This window comes from Onychomys torridus, chromosome 1 (genome assembly GCF_903995425.1).
Source record: "Onychomys torridus chromosome 1, mOncTor1.1, whole genome shotgun sequence".
NCBI classification, from domain to species: Eukaryota; Metazoa; Chordata; class Mammalia; order Rodentia; family Cricetidae; genus Onychomys; species Onychomys torridus.
In genome coordinates, this window is record NC_050443.1 from 47,995,309 (window position 1) to 48,016,590 (window position 21,282).

General features: G+C 42.2%; 1 protein-coding gene across 3 annotated transcripts in view; it reads left to right on the forward strand.

The window, feature by feature from the left end:
* The first annotated feature begins 3,875 nt into the window (after positions 1-3,875).
* Ttc23 (tetratricopeptide repeat domain 23) overlaps positions 3,876-21,282 on the forward strand; it is a 99,480-nt gene continuing 82,073 nt past the window's right edge. For 2 of the 3 annotated variants that reach the window (XM_036169592.1, XM_036169608.1), the window contains exon 1: positions 3,876-4,264. The gene's annotated coding sequence lies outside the window, so the exon portion shown is untranslated. The remainder of the gene's footprint in view (positions 4,265-21,282) is intronic. The other variant, XM_036169600.1, reaches the window with a different exon arrangement.

Below are 21,282 nucleotides of genomic sequence, written 5' to 3' on the forward strand. Positions count from 1 at the left end.
GGCGGGCCTAACTAACGGGAGTAAGGGTCGGGGGAGAAGAGGCCAGGAGGACGAAACATCGCGATAGTTCGCCTCAGCTCTCGCTGTCTCACGATAGGTGGAATGGGAGGCTCGTTTCCAGAGCCAGGCGTCTATTGGCCGAGAGCATGACTTCCTCCAGGGTCCGGGCCGTGGCTCCGCTCTGGCTTCCGGCTTCGATTTGGGGCTGGATGTCCAGAAAGTGGCGTTTCTGCTTAGCGTCGTGGTCGGTCGTTTAGCCGGCGCCAGCCTCAGGAGCCGCCAGTAACTGATCTGTTTTTTCGTTCTCACACGCACCTCGCTCTCAGCCTCCCATTGACGGATGCCAGCAATAAAACTCGGAGCCATTCTGTACCAGGCTTGGTCCTGTGCGCGGTCCCGCCTGTGCTTTAACAGCGATCGCGGCCACTGTTAGACCACCAGTCTGACATTTAAACAACACGTCCGGCTTACAAGAACTTAAGCACTGGGCTTAAGGTCTCGAAACTCGCTGAAAGGTGTCAAGAACAGTCTCTACCCTTCAGACACGGCGGCCCAGGCGTGGTGGTGTATGCTTGAATCCCAATGCTCTGGAGGTGGAGACAGATCAAGAGTTACAGGCCAACCTCAGCTACGTGAGACACTGTCTCGTAAATAAAAATAAAACAAAACACGCACACAGGCTCTAATGTGAGAACTTACTAAGGACAATCACAACTTAGTGGAGTAAAAGGGCAGCTTCTAACATGGCTAAGTAGGCAGTCCATAAACACCTCTTTAGGACGGAAAAACCTGATTGCTCTGATGTGTGGAGCTGGTTACTGTGAGGCTGAGGTAGGAAGATCACAAGTTGAAGGCCAACCTGGTGAGCTAATGAGACCCTGTCTCAAGTATTTTAAAACAAGGGGACAGGTATGTAGCTCAGTAGAGGCACTAAATTCAGTCCCCAGTACCAGGGAAGAAAAGTAAAAACTTTTGTTGTTGTTTTGTTTGTTTGATTTTTGTTTTGAGACATGGATTCACTGTTTAACAACCCTGCTGTCCTGGAACTCGCTAATTTGCTCTGTAATCCAGGTTGGCCTCAAACTTATAGATCCATCTACCTCTGCCTCCCAACGCTGAGATTAAAGGCGTGTGCTACCGCCAGGCATGTAAAACATTTTTAAAATGTGTACATTGATGCAACAACTTTATTTGTTTGTTTGTTTGGTTGGTTGGTTTGGTTTTGAGACAGAGAACTTGCTCTGTAGACCAGGTTGGCCTCATACTCAGGGAGATCAGCCTACCTCTGCCTCCCAAGTGCTGGGATTAAAGGCCTACACCACCAACAACTGGGTACAACTTTCTACCTTAAAAAATTCCTCAACGACTTACTCTTTATTGTTTGACAAACCTCATTCATGTATATGATATGTTTTGATCAAATCCATCCCCCAATTAAAACATATTCTTTGTCCTTAAAAAAAAAATGTGTCTGTTAATTTGCATAGAGGCTTCTTGTTAAGCATATCAATTGTTTTTTGTTTGTTTATTTGGTTGGTTGGTTGGTTGGTTTTTCCAGACAGGGTTTCTCTTTGTAGCCATGGAACTCACTCTGTAGACCAGGCTGGCCTCAAACTCAAAGATCCATCTGCCTCTACTTCCCAAGTGCTGAGATCAAAGGTGTGAGCCACCACCCGAATCATCCTCAACTTTTGAATGAACTATTTTTATGATAGCCTAATTACTCTTAGAAATGAATAACTTAGAAAGCAGTTAAATTAAATAAAAATATTGACAGTTCCAAAATAAGACGTAAGTTAAAATAAAGTATAAATTATCTATTATTTAATCCAGTCTTCAGGAGTTACTGAAGTATATGGCATAGTGTTTTTCCTATATTTATTAAGACCTTTGGGGAGTGTTCAATACCTTAGGATTTCCTCCAACCCCCAGATTTAAGATAAAATCTGGTTGTTTTAAAATAGCGTAAAATTAAAAATCCTTGGAGCATTAAGGATCAACTCCAATAAGAAGACTTGCTGCCCTCTCTGACCTCATCAGAGAAGTTCCTCTGTGCAGGGGATGGTAGTTGACATAACTCACAACTGATCAAATAAGTATCTATAAATGCTAGCCACAAATGGGACACCCCAAATCTCGCTAACCCCCCGGCTCAGGGACCAGTGCAGAAGAGGGAGCAGAAAGGTGTAAGGGTCAGAGGTCAGGGAGGGTCAGAGTGAAATAGTGTCTTCTGAACACAACAGGCCTCCTGCATTCATTCATTCGAGTGGATGGACACAACGGGCCTCCTGCATTCATTCATTCGAGTGGATGGACACAACGGGCCTCCTGCATTCATTCAAGTGGATGGCAGCTGTGGCTGCCTGTGCAGGGCCAAGCCAGGCAACATTTTAGCATGGAGAAAGAAGGGGTCATCAACTTCCCGGCCTCCCAACTGAGGAGCTATGGACAGTTGGTGGCCTCTGGAGGAGGGAGAGTTGGTTTTCTTGAAAGATGTGACCCTTGGTAGGTAGACCTTGCTCCAATGGCTGGCCCCACACCCAGAAGTGTATGGGCAAGACAAATTGGACTCCATTGGTTATTAAAAAGAGGAAGACAGGAAGAAAACATGAGGAAGTGGATCTGGGAGGAATTAGGGGGAGGAGTGCAGGGTGAATTTGATCCAAATTCTTTGTATGAAGTTCTCGAAGAATAAAAATATTCTAGGCATCTTTTCTCCGGGGTCTAGCCTAGTAAGTGTAATCCTCAACCCTCATCAAGGAAACCTCTCTTTGCATCTTATGGAGACCGTTACAGAAAACCACAAGCAATCCAAATGTAGAGTGGAGACACAATTGACAATCTACAACACAGCTCCTAGAGCTCAGGGATTGTTGTGGAAGGGGGCCAAAAGACTAAGAGCCAGAGGAACAGGGAGTTTATTGTGAGACTGTGTCTCCTAGAAATGTCAGCAGCCACACCCGTACAGTCTGCCTAAACGTGGCCTGAAGGAGGACTGCACCAATAGCCATGCTAACTTCAACTGGGAAGAGCTCGGCTCGGGAGGCCTCAAGGCTACACAAAGAACTCCAGGCACTAAAGAAGGCTGAGATGGGAGAAATAGGATTGCCCAGAAGAGCACACCAATTTGCTTATCCAATACCAAATGGTCAGCCTTGAAACACACACACACACACACACACACACACACACACACACCCTGCATGTGCACGTAAAATAATAATAATAAAGGCCATGAATTTTAAAGAGATCGAGGGGGAGATACCTAGGAGGCTTGGTCAGGAGGAAAGAAAAAGGGAAATGATGTAATTATAATCTCTCTATGTGTATGTGTTTATATATATATATATATATATATATATATATATATATATATATATATATATATAAAACATTAATATCATGGCAGAAAAAAGAATAGAAAAACATTTTTGAAGTAATGTCAGCTTCATAATTTTCATCTTTCATTTTTTAAGAGAAATATTTTTAGCATATTAACATCCAAAGTTGCTCATGAAAAATGAATCATGTTAAAACAGCTTTTACCTCTTCTCCAAATTGGTGTTACAATTCCCATACTGATAGTAGGATCACATTAGATGTTCACTCAGTTTGTGGAAAATCAATTTACATATTTTTATGGGACTTAAAACAGAAGGGGAAACTCTAAATGGATGTTTTTTACAACCTGTGGCAACTTTTAACTTCCACAAGTCAGCGATACCACTTTAAGAAAATTCCAAGGGTAAGCCGGCCCCCTACCTAAAATTCCCACCTCTGGCTCCCGAGGATTGGGTTACATAGTTTGACAAAATTCTTTTCTCCACTCCCGATTGGTGAAGGCTCTATCCTTCATTCCTTGGCCTGGAGTTTTGTGAAGTACTAGGTTGCTTTATGAAAGAAGGCTGTTCTCATTAGGATGAAACCCCTGGATTCAGACTTGTTGATGGTCATCGAGCTGATCCAGAGGGGGCCAAACGGGCAACGCCGCTGATCAAGAGAACCGTGAAAGGGAAACGGAGTTTCTCTCCGTTGGGCTGAGTAAACTGACGAAGGATTTTACGACAAAGTTCGAGGGACGAGAGTTAAAGAAACTTTCCAGGTTGTTGTTCTTTTGTTGTTTGGCTAGTTTTAAGGGAACGTGGAAGGAAAACCAGAGGAAAAAACCCTGCTGCCATCTGACGGGCAGGAGGAGTTTTCAGAGTTCTCTCTTTAGAATGAAGTTGGAAACACGACCCCCAGGTTATCCGTGGAGTTTTGCAAGGTAAACAAGATTAACTGTAGATTATTTTTGCCTCCATGTGCTTTAATGTGGATTTAGACATTTTCTATTGTAGTTTTTAAATCAAATGGGTATTTGTGTCTGTGTATTATAACAGACGTAATACACAAACCATCTATTTAGAGAAGAAAAATCACAGTTGACTTTGAACTTAAATCGGACAAATATTGTAAAGTAGGAAATTGAGAGATGGCTTTGCCTAGGACCAAGCCAAACATAATTTTGGTATATGCAACATCAGCATCAGCAAGCAGATGAATTCTCTCCAAAAAGAAATCTGGCATTTATATTTTCAACAAAAGATATTTAATTAATATTAAGATATAAAGTTCAGGAATATATTAGAATATATTATATTAGAATATATATTAATATATTAGAATGTTTCTTACATTGTTGCGCTTTATTTCGCCTATAAGGACATAAAACAATAAAATTCCAGAAGATCATACTAAGGTTCTGGGCAAATGGGGCTCAGAGATTTTCAATGAAAGAGTCTACATATTTTCAATGTGCAGGTGACCATGGCAGATGCTAGGAGCATCAGGAGCTTCAGGGAGAACTTCAAAGCACTGCTACCTATTTTTGAATTTTCAAAGGAAGTAGCATCATCCCACAGGAGTGCTGCATCCTTGGCAGAGATGCCTCTGACTGCAGCAGAGGGTTCATTGAGAACCTCGGTTAAAATGATAATAATGTTTTTGGTGCCTGTCCTGGATCTCACTTTGTAGATCAGGCTGGCCTCGAACTCACAAGGATTCATCTGCCTCTGCCTTCCGAGTACTGGGATTAAAGGCATGTACTAGCACCACCTGGCTCCCACACACTTTTTTAAAAAAAAAAAGAAAGAAAAAAACTATTTTCCCTGCATCTATCACAATGAAGTGGTTTTCTTCTCTATGACTATAGTACGTAGCTCATTTTTGTTTTGTTTTGTTTTTGAGACAAGGTTTCCCTGGCTGTCCTAGAACTCACTCTGTAGACCAGGCAGGCCTCGAACTCACGGAGATCTGCCTGGCTCTGCCTCCCGAGTGCTGGGATTAAAGGCGTGTGCCACCACTGCCACCTGGCCAATGCTTTGTTGTTGTTGTTGTTGTTTTTAAAAAAAAGAACAGAAAGTCACATGAAGAGCCAGTAACTAGAAGTAAGGAGTTCGGTTGTAGGTTTTCAGTATGAAAACTGACATTGTGGCTTAAGATTGCACCAGGGCACAGGCCAGAGCTCAGTAATAAATTGGCATACAGATCTGCTGCCAAGTCTCTTGAGACATTTTGCTTAGGTGTCTTTCTCTACCCTTGTTGGTTTACATAAATCCTGATACATTTCCTTGTGGCCTTTGAAAGACATCGAGCAATTTTAACTTGGTACTATGGGTGTGTATTGTCAGGTGTAGTAGTTGCGGCATAATTTGAATGGTAAAGGTAATTTTTATTCTCCCTGGATTTATTCTTTCTTTGAATGTGTCTTTCATAATCTAAACTTAACTGATCTAAAGGAATGTCTATCCCACTGTGTAAAGCCACTATAGGAAGTGTCACTTGAACTATGTCTGGGACAAAACTCAGTTCTCCACATGCTCATTGAGAGGCTGTGATACCCCAGAACCTCTGCTCAGCACTGAGAAAGCAAAGAGAATCAAGGACCATCTCCTGCAAAAGAGCCGAGTGTTTCAGGACATTATCTTCACCCTTGTGCAGAAACTTACACAGAGATTCTGAAGCTCACATGATCCTAAGATGTCCATCAGCAGTTCCTTTTTTTTTTTTAGTTAGAAAAGAAAATGTTTAAAACAAGGTGTCCCCTTGTATCTCCATAGAGGCAAGTAATATGCTTTGATCATTCTCATCGCTTTTATTTTATATCCTCCTCCATCTCCTCTTCTCCTTCCATATGTCTATGTTCCCTGTTTGTTTTCAGGCCCCTTGGCCTCCTAGTTTCTACACAAGAGAGGAAACCTGCCATATTTGCCTTTGTGAGACTGGCTCATTTCTCTTAACACGCTCTTCAGTTCCATCCGTTTTTTTTTTTTTCCTGCAGATGACGTCACTTCCTTCTTTCTACGGAATAAAACTGTTGTATGCATATACCTTTTCTTCATTGGTTGGTTCTTTGATGGGCACCCATGCTGCTTCTATGACTCACTCTTGTGGCCTGACAGCCCTAGAGTAAAGGTGTCTCTATAGTAAGCTGACCTGTCAGTGACTCCAAACAGAAAGGGAAGAAGGGGAACCTCTAGATTTAGAAATAGGCTGTGAGACAAGGTTCCCTTATCACCAAGAGTTAATCACTTAAGTCCCTTAAATAGTACAGCCCTCAGGAAGTTGGAGAAGCAAAAGAAATGTGACAAAATAAAAGTGACTTGTGCCACTTGTGACAGTGAAAAGCTTGCTTATACATTCCAGTCTTTCTCAGAGTTTGCCTTCATTCTTTGATGTCTGAAGCCTTTATCTCCATGGAATGGGCATTCCCACCCACCTACTCCATCTTTAAACCAAGTCAGTGTGCCTTGAAGGAGTTAATTTGTTACTGTATTCATGGCCACCTCAGTCCTGGCTTCCTCCAGCTTTTCCCCGGAGGATTTTGGGCATTCCTTATGTACAAAATCAAGAAAAATACTGGAAGGATACTTATGCAATGCATTTGACTTTTAAACTAAATGGAATTTTAAGGACTAGAAATGCTACTCAATGGTCAAGTGCTTGCCTAGCATGCATGAAGCCCTGGGTTCAGTTCCTTAGTAGGGTCTAATTACTATGGTAGTGTTTCTACTGTCTGGATCTTGCCTTAAAACATATAGATGATATTTTTACTGAATGTACCATTTAGGTTTCTAAGAACAAAGAGACATATCACATTCCACAAGCAATGTGCTGATGGCTCTATCCCAGAGAAGGGGGTTGATGTAAAAAATAGGAAATTTCATCTATAATGTAATCTGTGAACTTCAGGGTCCAATGGGTCATCTTGTTAATCAAGCTTCTCTGTGATATGGTGATGCCACACTTGACACATTCTGTTTCTCCATTTGGGAGTTGACAGACATTTGGAATACTTTCAGTATTATAACTAACACTTCTAGGAAGACATGTATAAGTTTTTGCATGGCTATGCCTCTTCAGCTGCTTCGTATTTACCTACAAGTAGATGCGTGAGTCACATAGTCACTCTAACTTTCGGAGGCAGTAACGCAGCTGTTTTCCAAGGCAACTGTACCACTTCACATTCTCACCAGGAGCGTGTGAGCGTTCCAGTTTCTCCACATCCTTGCCACCACTTCTTATGTTTAGGTTTATTGTTATTGTCAAAATTTGGTGAGTGTGAATCAGTAGCTCCTTGTGATTTTGATAATGACTAATGATACTAACCATCTGTTCGTCTTAGCTATCTATATATTTTCCTTGTTGAAAAAAAAAATGTCTATTCAAATATTTGGCCTAATTTTCAATTGGGTTGTCATTGAATTGTAAATATTCTTGACATATTCCCTCATCCTTTAGGTTGTCTTTTAAATTTAGCATTTAACTTTGAAGCATCAAGATTTCAGTATTGATGAAGTCCAGTTAACTCATTGTAAGATGAATTGCTAAACGGTCTTATTAATAAAAAACCCAGAGCCAGATATTGGGATGAAAACTGAGAGATCAGAGGAATAGAAGAAGCCATAGCCAACCTCACCTTACCAACTCCTTAGCCTCCAGAGAAAGCTACTTCCTGTTTTCTCACGCCTATATACCTTTCTGTGCCCTGCCATCTTACTTCCTCTCTCCGTCCAACTACATCACTTCCTCTTTCTGCCCAGCTCTATTGCTTCCTATCTGTCTGTGTGGACCTCCAGACCTCTATGGTTAACTAGCACTGGGATTAAAGGTATATGCCACCATGCCTTGAACTCTGTTCCCAGTGTGGCCTTGAACTCACAGAGATCCTGGTGGATCTCTGCCTCCCAAATGCTAGGATTAAAGGCATGTGCTACCACTGCCTGATCTCTATGTTTAATATAGTGGCTGCTTTTTCCTCTGATCTCCAATAAGCTTTATTGGGGTGACAAATAAAATAAAACCACAATTCATCTTCCCTTCTCTCACTTGTATTTTGGAGTTGTATCCAGGGAATCCCAACTCATAATGCTTTACTCTGGTGCTTGGTCAGAGTTTTGCAGTTTTAGCCCTGAGGTTTAGGTCTCTGCTCTGCTTGGAGTTCACTTTTTTATGGATGGTGTAAAGTCACCTTTGCATTCGCCTCTCTGGTTCTAATATCATTTATTGAAAAGATTGTTCTTTCTGCCTTTGAAGTATCTTGGCACCTTTAGGCGGTGGGGGAATGCATCAGTCCCTGGGTTTGATGGCTGATACTGGAAAACACAGGAAAAAAAAAGGAGTTACTGTGTATGTCAGGGTTAATTTCTTTTCTCGTCCTTACCCCAGTACCATGCCATTTTGCTCTATTTTATCCCAGCTTCAACTGAGCTATGTTTGACAAACTAAACTTTTGCAAGTTGTACAAGTTCTTTTTTTTTAGACTTTTTGTTCTTCCTTTTTGAGATTGTATTTTAATCAGAACATTTCTCCTCCCTCAAAAGTCTCCCATATACCCCTTATTGTTTTCCTTCATATGCGTGGCCTTTTTTTCATTGTTATTGCATGCATATATGAAAATGTTGTATATGTATTCACATATATATTCCTAAATATAACCTGTTGAGTCTATATAATGTCTGTATATTTTCAGGGCTGACTGGCCCTGGACTGCCAATTGATTGATATGCTCTTCCTCTCCCGCCTCCAGCATTCCTCAGTTGCCTGTAGTTCTTTGTGTAGTATTGAGGCCTCATGGGTTTGTCCCCATCCAGTTTGGCCTGTTGGTGCCTTCCTCAAAAGCTGTTTTGATATATCTGCAGCTTACATAGTGATTATGACAATCAAAAGCTGACTCACATAGCCATCTGACATAATTACCATTGTTTACCTGATGAGGACATACTGTCTACCTCCCCAGCAAAATGTCGAGGATCTAGGGCATCTTTTTCCGCAGTCATCATGCTGGTCACCAAGCTTGAGAACGCAGAACCGACATTTTACTTCTTCAGCAGTTTTTGATTACTGTGGCTTTGTTAGGACCTCTTGTTTTATTTTGGATTTTTTTGTTGTTTTTCAAAACAGGGTTTCTCTGTGCAGCTTTGCGCCTTTCCTGGATCTCGTTCTGTAGACCAGGCTGGCCTCGAACTCACAAAGATCCGCCTGGCTCTGACTCCAGAGTGCTGGGATTAAAGGTGTGCGCTTGGAACAGGTTTTTTTTTTACTATGTGGTCCAGGCTGAGCATAAACTCATGGTCCTCCTGACTTAGCTTCCCAAGTTTTGCTATTACAGGTTTGTGCTACCATACCTAGCTGACTTTTGTTTTGTTTTCGAGATAGGGTTTCTCTGTGTAACAGCCCTGTCTGTCCCACCGAACTCATTCTGTAGACCAGGCTGGCCTCAAATTCACAGAGATCCACCTACCTCTGCTTCCCGAGTGCTGGGATTAAAGGCGAGTGCCACCGTGCCTGGCACCTGGCTGACTTTTTATAGTTTTTATATTAATAGTAACTTAAAATTACAAGTATGAATTACCCCGTTTTCTCCTTTTTTAAGGATTGTTTGATTTAATTGGAGTTTCTTACATTTCCATATGAATTTAAGTACAAAAATTTCAGTTTCTGCAGAGAAAAAATTAATATTTTGATAGGAATTGTTTCAAACCTACAGATCAGTGTGCAGACATTGTGAAACCTCTCATCCATGACTATGGAGTGTTTCTTCATTATAGTTAAACTTTCTGTAATTCCCTTCATTTTCGGTGCATGTCTTGTATTAGTTACTTCCACATAGCAATAACTAAAAGCCTGACGGAGACAACTTAAAAGACCAAAGGGGTTTGCCCATTGGGTTCATGGTTTTAGCCCATTGCAGCAGAGGAAACAGGAACATGAAGGGACTCTCCATAGAGCAGCAGACCAGAAGCAGAGAAAACAGGCTAGAATCCACAGTGGTTATAGTCTTAAGGCCCCACCCCTTGCTGGCCTACTTTCTCCACCCACACCACACCACACCGTCTAAAAACTCAGTCTTCAAAATAGTTCCACAGCCTGGGGACCTAACATTCAAATATGAACCCATGGGAATCCTTTCAGATTCAAACTGTGATATTCTGATTTCATTACATTTATTCAGAAGGTGTTTTGTTTTTTTTTTTTTTCTATTGTTAATAGGTTTCCTTAATTTCATTTTCAGGTTATATATTGTCAGCATATATAAATATAATTTTTGAAGCCAGGCATTCTGGGGCAGTACCCGTAGTCCTAGCACTCAGGAGTCTGAGGCACAGTTCAGGTCCTAGTGAGAGATCATGGCTCAAGACAAACAACAATGAAAAACAATGTGGGTAACTCTGAGGAGTGACACCTGAGGCTGACCTCTGACCTCCAGGAGCACACAGAGCTGCACACACCATCGAAGATGGAGGACAGGAGAAAGAAACATGTCAGTGGCTGGCGTGGTGGTGCATACCTGTAATCCAGCACTTGGGAGCCAGATGTGAGGATCAATACAAGTTCAAGGCCAGCCTGCTGGACAGGGTTTTGTTCCAGGCCAGCCAGGGCTGTGTAAGGACATGCTGTTTTAACAAACAAATATGTAACTAATAAAAAGTAGGAATAGAAATGATGGGAGAGGGAAGGAATGTAGGTTATTTTTGTTGTATCCTCTGGACTTAGTGAGCGTGTTTAGCAGGGCTTGTAGGAGTTTTATTCTTCCTTGTCCCTGGATTCCTAGGCTTCTACATATGGGATCATTCCATAATAAATTTGCTTCTTCCTTTCCAATCAGCATGCTTTTAATTGTCTTGCCTGGTTACTCTGATTGGAATACAATCTTAAAGACAAGTGTTGAGAGAAAACATCCTTGTTTCCTGTCATAAGAGGAAAGCAATCAGTTGCCACATTAGCTTGTCGGGTGCGATGGCAGATGCCCATGTTCTCAGTACATGGGAGATACAGGCAGGAGGATTGTTGAGGCGTGACTGGACCTGGGGGTAAGGAGGTACTCAAAGAGACTGACTCTGTTAGCAAAGTGCTTCCCATGCAAGCATACGGACTTGAGTTTGGATCCCCAGCACACATGTAAAAGGCTGCCCATGGTAGCTCCCTGTATAGATTCCCAGAGCTGGGCAAGGGGACACAAATGGATCCGTCAATCACTGGTCAATTGGTTTGAAGTCCAGGAGAGATCCTGTCTCAAAAACTAAGGTGGAACCGGGTGGTGGTGGCGCACACCTGTAATCCCAGCTCTCGGGAGGCAGAGGCAGGTGAATGAATCTCTGTGAGTTTGAGGCCAGCCTGGTCTACAAAGCGAGTTCCAGGACAGCCTCCAAAGCTACAGAGAAACCCTGTCTTGAAACAAAATCAAAAACTAAAAAATAAATTAAAAAAAAAAAAAAAAAGGTGGAAAGAGATTCAGGAAGACACTGAGCATCAATCTCTGCCCTCCATATGCACATACACATGTATTCACACAAACACATACTTACACATCTACTACACACACACATACATACTCAACACACATATTCCCACACACTTTTTTTTTTTTTTTTTTTCGAGACAAGGTTTCTCTGTGAAGCTTTTGGAGCCTGTCCTGGAACTCACTTTGTAGACCAGGCTGGCCACAAACTCACAGAGATTCACCTGCCTCTGCCTCCAGAGTGCTGGGATTAAAGGTGTGCACCACCACCGCCACTACTACCACCTGGCTCCCACACACTTTAAAAAAAAAAAAAAAAAGAAAGAAAAAAACTATTTTCCCTGCATCTATCACAATGAAGTGGTTTTCTTCTCTGTGAATATAGTACATATCTCATTTTTGTTTTTGAGACAGGGTTTCTCTGTGTAGCCCTAGGTATCCTAGAACTCACTCTGTAGACCAGGCTGGCCTCGAACTCACAGAGATCTGCCTGCCTCTGCCTCCCAAGTGCTGGGATTCAAGGTGTGCACCACAACCACTGCCTGGCATCATATGTTAACCCAACTTTCTGTTCTCTTAATAAACCTTTTGGGCCACAGTATATGGTCCTTTATGTTGCTACACCTGACGTTCAGTATACACTTACAGAAAGATATTGATTTGCTGTGCATCATGTGTCTATCTGGCTTCATTTGTTTTTTTCAAAATGCTCCACAGTTTGTAAGTCTAATTTTGCTTCCTTTTTTATGGCTTGGTAGAATTCACCACTGGAACTACCTGGGCCTGAACTTAAGCTTATGTAAATATTTTAAATTATTACTTTAGTTCCTGGAATTATTGTGGATTTAATCACAGTTTGTTTCATTTTTACTTAGCCTCAGTGTTTTGTGTTTTTCTGTGGTATTTCCCAATGACCTATCTTTATCTGGGTCAGTTTTTTGTTTTGTTTTTAAGCTCATATACTCTGACACAATCATGATGATTATTTCCTAAGAGCCATTGCCCTGAGGATACCTGCCCTTGTTTTTGTTGGTTGGTCTTTGGTCTTTTGGGGGCCCTGCCACCCAGCTCCCCAGGAAATCACACACGGAGGCTTATTCTTAATTATCAATGCCCGGTCTTCACTTGGCTTATTTCTTGTCAGCTTTCCTTAACTTATTCCAACTATCTTCTGCCTCTGGGCTGTCCATGTTCTCTAACTTCTGTAAATCTTACTCTTACTCTGTGGCTTGCTGTGTAGCTGGGTGGCTGGGCCCTGGAGTCCTTCTCCTTCTCTGGCTCCTAGCCCTCTCCTCCTGGATTTCTCCATCTAGGTATTTTCTCTTTGTGTCAGCCCCACCTATCCTTTCTCATGCCTTGTTATTAGTCAGTTCTTTATTAGATCAGTCAGGTGTTTTAGACAGGCACAGTAACACAGCTTCACAGAGTTAAACAAATGCAACATGAATAAAAGTAATACACCTTCAAATATTCTACTACATTTCCCCTTTTTTGTTTAAATAAAAATGAAAGGGTTTTAACTTAAACATAGTAAGACTATATACAATAACAATTACCAAGTAAGGATTGTATTCACTACATTCTGTCCCTTTGTAGTTGGCATAGTCAGGGAAAATAAAGCATTATCATCCTGTCCTAGTGAATCCAAAGTTTTACACCTAGCTTACTTTCTATCATAACTAAGAAAAACTGCAACTATAACTATTTAGTCTTCAACTCCATCAAAGACCCGGAAGGAAATAATATTATCTAACAACAGAGACTGGAAAGTCACCCAAAGTTTCTCTGCAACATTGGGGCATCCATCTTCAGCCTACAGGTCTAGAGTATCTGGCAGACTCTCCTATGAAGCAGGAATTTTGGACTGTCCTGCCTTGTGGCAATGTTCAATCACTTTCCTGTGTGTCCTGCTGAATATCTTGCAGACTCTTCTGTGAAGCAGGAATTTTGAAGGACTGTTCTGCCTTGTTTGGGCAAAGTTCAATAGTCTTTTTCCTTTGTGTCCTCCATGTCCAGTCTGCAAAGCACATTGTCAGCAGTCAAAGGCAAGAACAATTTCTTTGCCCAGTGGCCAACCTTGCCACAACAAAAGCAAACTCCATAAGGAGTTTCTTCAATGCCCATCATCTTCTCCGAAGTAAATGGCTGCTGCCAGGAACAGATGTGTCTCATTGTCATGAAAAACTTTAAGTTAACAAAACATTTTAAATGCCATATTCTACAGGTCTTTGAAGTATTTGAAGACCACCTATCTAAAATATATCTCTATGGGATCTGGAAAACATACCCAACATATCTACAAATTTGATTGTTATAAATGACTGACTACTGACCTATGTTTCTTGGCTACTGTATATAGTTTAAAATAACAGCTTTCAAAAACTAGAACTTTACATTTTTAAATAAACTGCATAGGTACAATATCTTAAACAAGAGTAGAAACATACATATAATATGTTATAACAAAAATAGCCTTAAATTTTTTTCAATATACAAAAATTCTTTAAACAAGTGTAGAAACATATATACAGAGTAACAAAAATAACTTCAAATTTGTATCAATATACTATATTCCCCTAAATGATAACAAACATCCATAACCCATCAAATAACCAAAAGCCACCCATACCCCCCAACTCTTGGTAATGTGGGTGTAGTTTTCTCCAAACTGCTTCTTCCTGCTGCCTGTGGACAAAGTGTCGTTAGGGTCCCAGAGAGAAAATCTGAGATAATGACCAAGTCCTGGGAAGACCAGCAGTAACCATTACTGATAGATATCACCTGTCAAGTCTCAGGAGGTCTCCCCTGATCAAGCCTGATCCATATTAACCCTGAAGGAACCCACAGCCTCTCATCTCCTGGGGGAACAAAACTCCAAAGCAGTTTAGATTTCCATTTGACAAATATATATTTTTTTTACTTCTTTTTTCAAGTTTTTCAAGTAGGCATTTCTAAAATATTGAGATTGGTTCAGTTTAGCTGTCTAGTTCACAATCTCAGCTGTCTTAGCAGCTCTCTTTTGCTTCTCAACAGTCAAAAAATTCAAAATCAACACAATAACAGGCAGGATCCAAACTGCCTGTGTATTTCCCATCTTACATGGCTTTTTTTCTTTTCTTTCTTTCTTTTTTGTTTTCTGAGACAGGGTTTCTCTGTAGCTTTTTGGAGCCTGTCCTGGACCTCGCTCTGTAGACCATGCTGGCTTCGAACTCACAGAGATCCGCCTGCCTCTGCCTCCCGAGTGCTGGGATTACAGGCGTGCACCACCACCGCCCGGCGGATTTTTTTCTTTGATATTACTTTTACTCTTTTTAAAGACCATCTTTGAACAATTAATTTATTTCTGACTGTCTATCCCTTTTTCTTTCCTTCTTAAGCCTACACACATTATTAAACACACTAACCTGTTTAGAGGGGTTTTTTTCCACCTAGACCTCCTTTACTGAATATCTCTGGCCTTTTTTTGACCACATAAAGCAAACTTTTAAAGTGCTAACCTACACTTGGTTTCTCCATGTTTTCGCAGCTCTCCCATGGCTCCGCCATGAAAGCCACGCATGAAGGTTTGTCTGACTGGAAACCGCATTCAGCCTTCCTAGAGCTCTAGAATGCCACTGCTTGCACTGCAGCAGGAGTTTTTTACTTAGATTTTTGTTTCTATTTAACAAACTAGCTGAGGCTCAGTGGCTCACTGACCTGCAGAAACTGTCCTGCAGAAACTCTTAAAGGAGCCCTGTCCCTTTTTTGTTCAGCTTTCTCAGGCTCTAGATGGATATTTGAGTCCAAGTTGGTAAGCCAGTTTTTGTTGTTGGTTGGCCTCTGGTCCTTTGTGGGGCCCACCACCCAGCTCCCAAATAAATCACACATGGAGGCTTATTCTTAATTATCAATGCCCGGCCTTAGCTTGGCTTAGTTTGTTGCCAGCTTTCCTTAACTTATTCCAACTACCTTTGCCTCTGGGCTTTCCCTGTTCTCTAACTTCTGTACATCTTAACTCTTACTCTGTGGCTCGCTGTGTAGCTGGGTGGCTGGGCCCTGGAGTCCTTCTTCTCTGGCTCCTAGCCCTCTCCTCCTGGCTTTCTCTCTATATATTCTCTCTGCCTGCCAGCCCTGCCCATCCTTTCTTCTTCCTTGCTATTGGTCAGTGCTTTATTAGATCAGTCAGGTGTTTTAGACAGACACAGTAACACAGCTTCACAGAGTTAAACAAATGCAACATGAAATACATACAAGTAACACACCTTCAAATATTCTACTACATGCCCTCTTCCGTTAGCGCCCCCCCCCCACCTTCCCACAAGGCAGCACCAAAGAGTTACCAGCTGGAACACTGGGGATCCTCCAAATCCTGCTCTTGCATAGTTGCCACCTACACAGATGAGTGGATCCCCTGATCTTCCAGTTATTAAATATTTTAACTATCACCCCTTGGAACTGGGAGGCTGAGATCCACTCCAGGCCTCTTCTGCTCACTGGTCTGAGGCCTATCGTGTGTCTCAGCACTCTACTAGGCAGGTCTGGGAGAAGGAATAGCATCCATTGATTAGGTAAGTCTGACTGGCAGTTGTGAATGCCGACTGAGAAAGGCCTGTGAAGCTGAGTTCAAGGCTGGCAGGGAGAAGGTGGTGTATGGAGCCTGGGCTGATTTCGAATGAAATTTTAAGCCCCAGCTATGGCTGTTACAAAGAAAGGAAAAGCAGCTGCTGATAAGCGTGTAGCTCAAAGTAAGTGAACTGAAGAAGAGGTCTTCAAACGAATGGTGTTCCTACATGGCCCAAGACAGACTGGAAATGTGTATTTAAAGCAAGGTCCCTGGTTCTGATCCTTGTGGAAGTCAGACAGGTAGCATGACTCCTGTCGTTCAGAAACACACATTTACTTTGGCAGTTAAACATCTCAGATTAGAACACATACTACATTGCAAGTGATGTGTGAAATAGCAGTGTCCTGGAGCCAACAATGCCTTAGATGAAATCTGGGGACTGAGTGGCGTGGGCCAGGACAATCACAACCCCTCTGTGTCTGCTCTCTCTCTCACTTCAGAAGAGAGGTAAATACAGAAACCTGCTGTCACACACAAAGAAAAACAGCAGCACCATGACAAATGGTCACTACTCTCTATGCCCAGGAGCCAGTGGGGAGCTGTGGTCCCCTGAGAGCTAGCGAGTTCCCTGGCCTGTAGGGACAGCTACCTCTTTGCCCTGGCTGACTCTTGCCTGGGCCTAATGTTGACAGATGTTCTGAGTTTTCCGAGAAGACTGAAACCCCAGAAATCTAGGTCTTTATGTGAAATTCCTATTTGCTCATTTGTTTCCAGTAGCTTATGAAATAACAGGTGTTCTCATATCATTTTCATGCTTGGCTAGGTGTGATTGGTTCTCCCTTTCACTCCCATTTTCCCAACCAGGTACCCTCCCCGACTCCAGTTATCCAGCTTCTACTTTCATATCACATAGGTCCCATTACCCTCCCCACCTCTCTCCCTCAATGCTTCACACACACACACACACACACACACACACACACACACACACACACACACCTACCTCTTGGGCAACTTCTAGTTCCTGGCTTTGTCCACTTACTTCCTCCTAGATGTACATATATAACAGTCCCAAAGCTAAGACCCATATACAGGGAGAACATGTAACATTTGCCTTTCTTAGCCTGGGTTACCCTGGTTAATATAGTGTTTTCCAGTTCCATCCATTTTCCTGCAAGTCTCATAATTTAAATTTAGTTAGTGGGTGGATAAAATCCCACTGTGTACATGTACTACATTTTTATTATCCATTCATTTTTTGATAGACATCTAGGCTGATCCCATTTATAATCCTTGCTATTGTGACTAGAGCAACAGTAAACATTGGATGTGTAAATATTTCCGTAGTAGGACAGAGTCCTTTGGATATATGCCTGCCTAGGAGTTGTGTAGTTGAGTCATATAGCAGTTCTATTTTTATTTGTTTGCGAGCCTTATAATATTGAAATAATGGCTCAGTTTTAATGAAAATACTTTAGTAAAAAAATTCATGTTATATCCCACCTATGAACACTCTGTATATGCATGCATATATGTATGTGTATTTGTTTTTTTGTAAGGATATGGGATTAAGAGGCAGCATGAAGCAAACCACCTTTTATCGTGAAAACAAAAAAAAATAGACACATATTTCAAAGCTTAACATTAGGTTCAGAGGTCCAAAATAAATATTAAGTGGAAGCCAATAAGATACAGAACTTTAGTAAATTATTAGAAGATTGGAGTCCTGTTTCTGGCCCTGTGATGTCATTCAAGTTGTTTACCTTTTCTCAGCTTCATTTTCCCCATTAATGAGAACAGATAGGAACAGCATTGTCTGCCCGCTGACGATTACCACTGCCGCAGTGGTAATAAGAGCCCTGGGTGGTAAAGATGGGAGGCATCAAGCTTATTAGCTGTTAGTGTTGCCCGAATCCTGCAGGCAGTCGGGACAGTGCAAGTTCTTGACTCTCAGCATCTGAACAATAGTCCAGGCTCTTTATCTAGACCATAACACCTATGGAAACGGCCATCTCATCAGCCAACATAGGTTGGACAGACGAGGAAGCAGAAAGCAAGAAGATACTTTCTAAATGCCAGCCAACAGCTTGGGACGCAGCATAGTACTGGGTCGGTATAGTGGGGCTTAGGCACAGTTTGGATAATGGGTTTTAGGGGCTGCCCAGGAGTGAGAAAGTCAGTAGAAATGTGTAGCAGCCTCTACAGCTTTCTCACACTGGGACCTTGGGTGCTTCCTCCATCTCTGTTTGACTACCATTCCATATTGCTATCAAGTGTAGCCGTAAGTTTCTCCAGGCCCACCCAGGCCCACCCAGCCCCACAGTCTCTCAGCCGCTTATAAAATAATCATTAAGGCTTAATATTATTTACAAACTGTATGGCCTATGGCAGGCCTCTTGCTAGCTAGCTCTTATAGCTTAAATTAACCCATTTCTATTAATCTATGTTTTGCCATGTGTTCCATGGCTTTACGGGTCTGCTGGAATGTTGTTCCTTGGGCGACAGGCTGATGTCTTTTCCCAGACTCCGCTTTTCTCTTTCCTGTCTCTCTCCTTGGATTTCCTGCCTGCCTCTAAGCTGCCTTGCCATAGGCCAAAGCAGCTTATTTATTAACCAATGGGAGCAACATATATTCACAGCATACAGAAAGACATCCCCCCAGCAATCAAGGGAAAGAAAAGCTCCCCTTCTCTTAGTAGACACCTGAACTGGCTGGTTTTGCGTGTCAACTTGACACAAGTTTGCTGCGGGATGTTTAAGTATGTCAAATGTGTTGCTTTGATTGGTTAAAATAAAACACTGATTGGCCAGTAGCCAGGCAGGAAGTATAGGTGAGACAAGCAGAGAAGAGAATTCTGGGAAGTGGAAGGCAGAGGCGGGGATAGCTGCCAGCGGCGGCCATGACAAGTGAGATGTAAGGTGCAGGTAAGCCAGGAGCCACATGGCAAAGTATAGATTAACAGAAATGGGCTGAATATAAGAATAAGAGCTCCGGGCGGTGGTGGCGCACGCCTTTAATCCCAGCACTCGGGAGGCAGAGGCAGGTGGATTTCTGTGAGTTCGAGGCCAGCCTGGTCTACAAAGCGAGTTCCAGGACAGCCTCCAAAGCTACAGACAAACCCTGTCTTGAAAAAACCAAAAAAAAAAAAAAAAAAAAAAAAAAAAAGAAAGAAAGAATAAGAGCTAGACAATGGCAGGCCTGAGCTAATTGCCAAGCAGTTTAAATAACATAAGTGTCTGTGTATTCATTTTATAAGTGGGCTACCGGGCTACCGGACTGCTGGGGCTTAGTGGGACCTGGAGAAAAGCTCTCCAGCTACACAAGCTAGTCATCAGAGAGGAGGAAGCCTCAGCTGAAGAAATGCCTACATGCGCTCCAACTGTAAGATATTTTTCTCAATTAGTGATCCATGAGGAAGGCCCAGCCCATGGTGGGTGGTGCCATCCCTAGCCTGGTAGTCCTGAGTTCTATAAGAAAGCAGGCCGAGCAAGCCAGGGGAAGGAAGCCAGTAAGGAGCACCCCTTCATGGCCTCTGCATCAGCTCCTGCTTCCAGGTTTCTGCTCTGTTTGAGTTCCTGTCCTGACTTCCTGTGGTGATGAAGGAAACATAAGCTGAATAAACCCTTTCTTCCCCAACTGCTTTTTGGTCATGGTGCTTCATCACAACAATAGAAACCCTAAGACAGCATCTTTCCTGATGCCTGTAAATCTTTATTTTGACTTTTCCCCTAAGGATTTTAAAATTTGAATTACGTGTGTAAGTATGTGCACATGAGTGCAGATGGCCCCTTGAGACCAGAAGAGGGCATGGGATCCCCCGGAGCTGGGTGAGAGGTGGTTGAGAACATCAAAATGTAGGTTCTGGAAACTGACCTGGGATCCGCTGCAGCAGCAGCATGAGCTCTTGATGGTTGAGCTGTGTCTCCAGCCCCCAGAGCTCTGCTTTAGACTATGAAAGAGTCCACACACTTTCCCTAGCCTGTTTCAGTTGACCTCTAGCCAGCCTCAAATGGGGTTGTAAGTACCAAAAAATAAAACCACTCAGAAGTAGTTGTATGTTTCTAACTTCCAAAGGGAATGTTTTTTATGTAAATGTCTTTTACAAGCTCAAATTCGGTTCAACTGGGTGAAGTTAATCATCTTATTAAACTGGCTTCTCCGTTGTATCCTGCTGCTTCGGTGTGTTTTTCTGGGAAGGGCGAGGTCATAAATAAGCCAGGCTTATAGTGCAAGAGCAGCCGTAGACATTATGTAAGTAAATGAATGTGACCGGTTTCCAATAAAACTTTATTGTAAACCAGCCACAGGATTTATCCCAGAATGATTAAATAATAACCCTAGAGTCCCAGCATGCAAATGGTGGGGCCTGTCTTCACTGTCTTCCTTTAAGTTATGTGTCGAAGCAGATCTCAGGTTACAGCAAGTGTTCCATTCAGCAGCCCACCTCTCCCCACCACCCAGCACCTTGCTTCTGTTTCTCTAACTTCCCACTACCACCATGTAACTGACTTAATTCTGTATAATCTCACTAGTATATTCATTAACTATTTTTAACTTTGGTTAATGAGGTGATGGTTAGACCATATACCTTTACTGAAGACATATGAGACTTTCTTGGGAGAAGCTTTAACATGTGTTAAGAGCATTATAATTTATTTTATTTTTATGGTTTGTGTGCTTGTGCATGAGTGTGTATTTGAATGGAAATGAGACACTGTGGGTGTTCTTCCTCAGGATCCACCCACCTTGATTTTTTTATTTTATTTTTTATTTATTTATTTATTTTTGAGGTGAGATCTCTCACTGGGATCTGAGATTTGATGTTTAGGCTAGGCTAGCTGTCTCTGAGTCCCAGGGATCCACCTGTCTCTGCCTCCCACACAATGGGATTACAAACACACACTGCCAAACCTAGATTTTTTTTAAAAAAAACGTGATTTCTGGGATCAAACTAAAGTC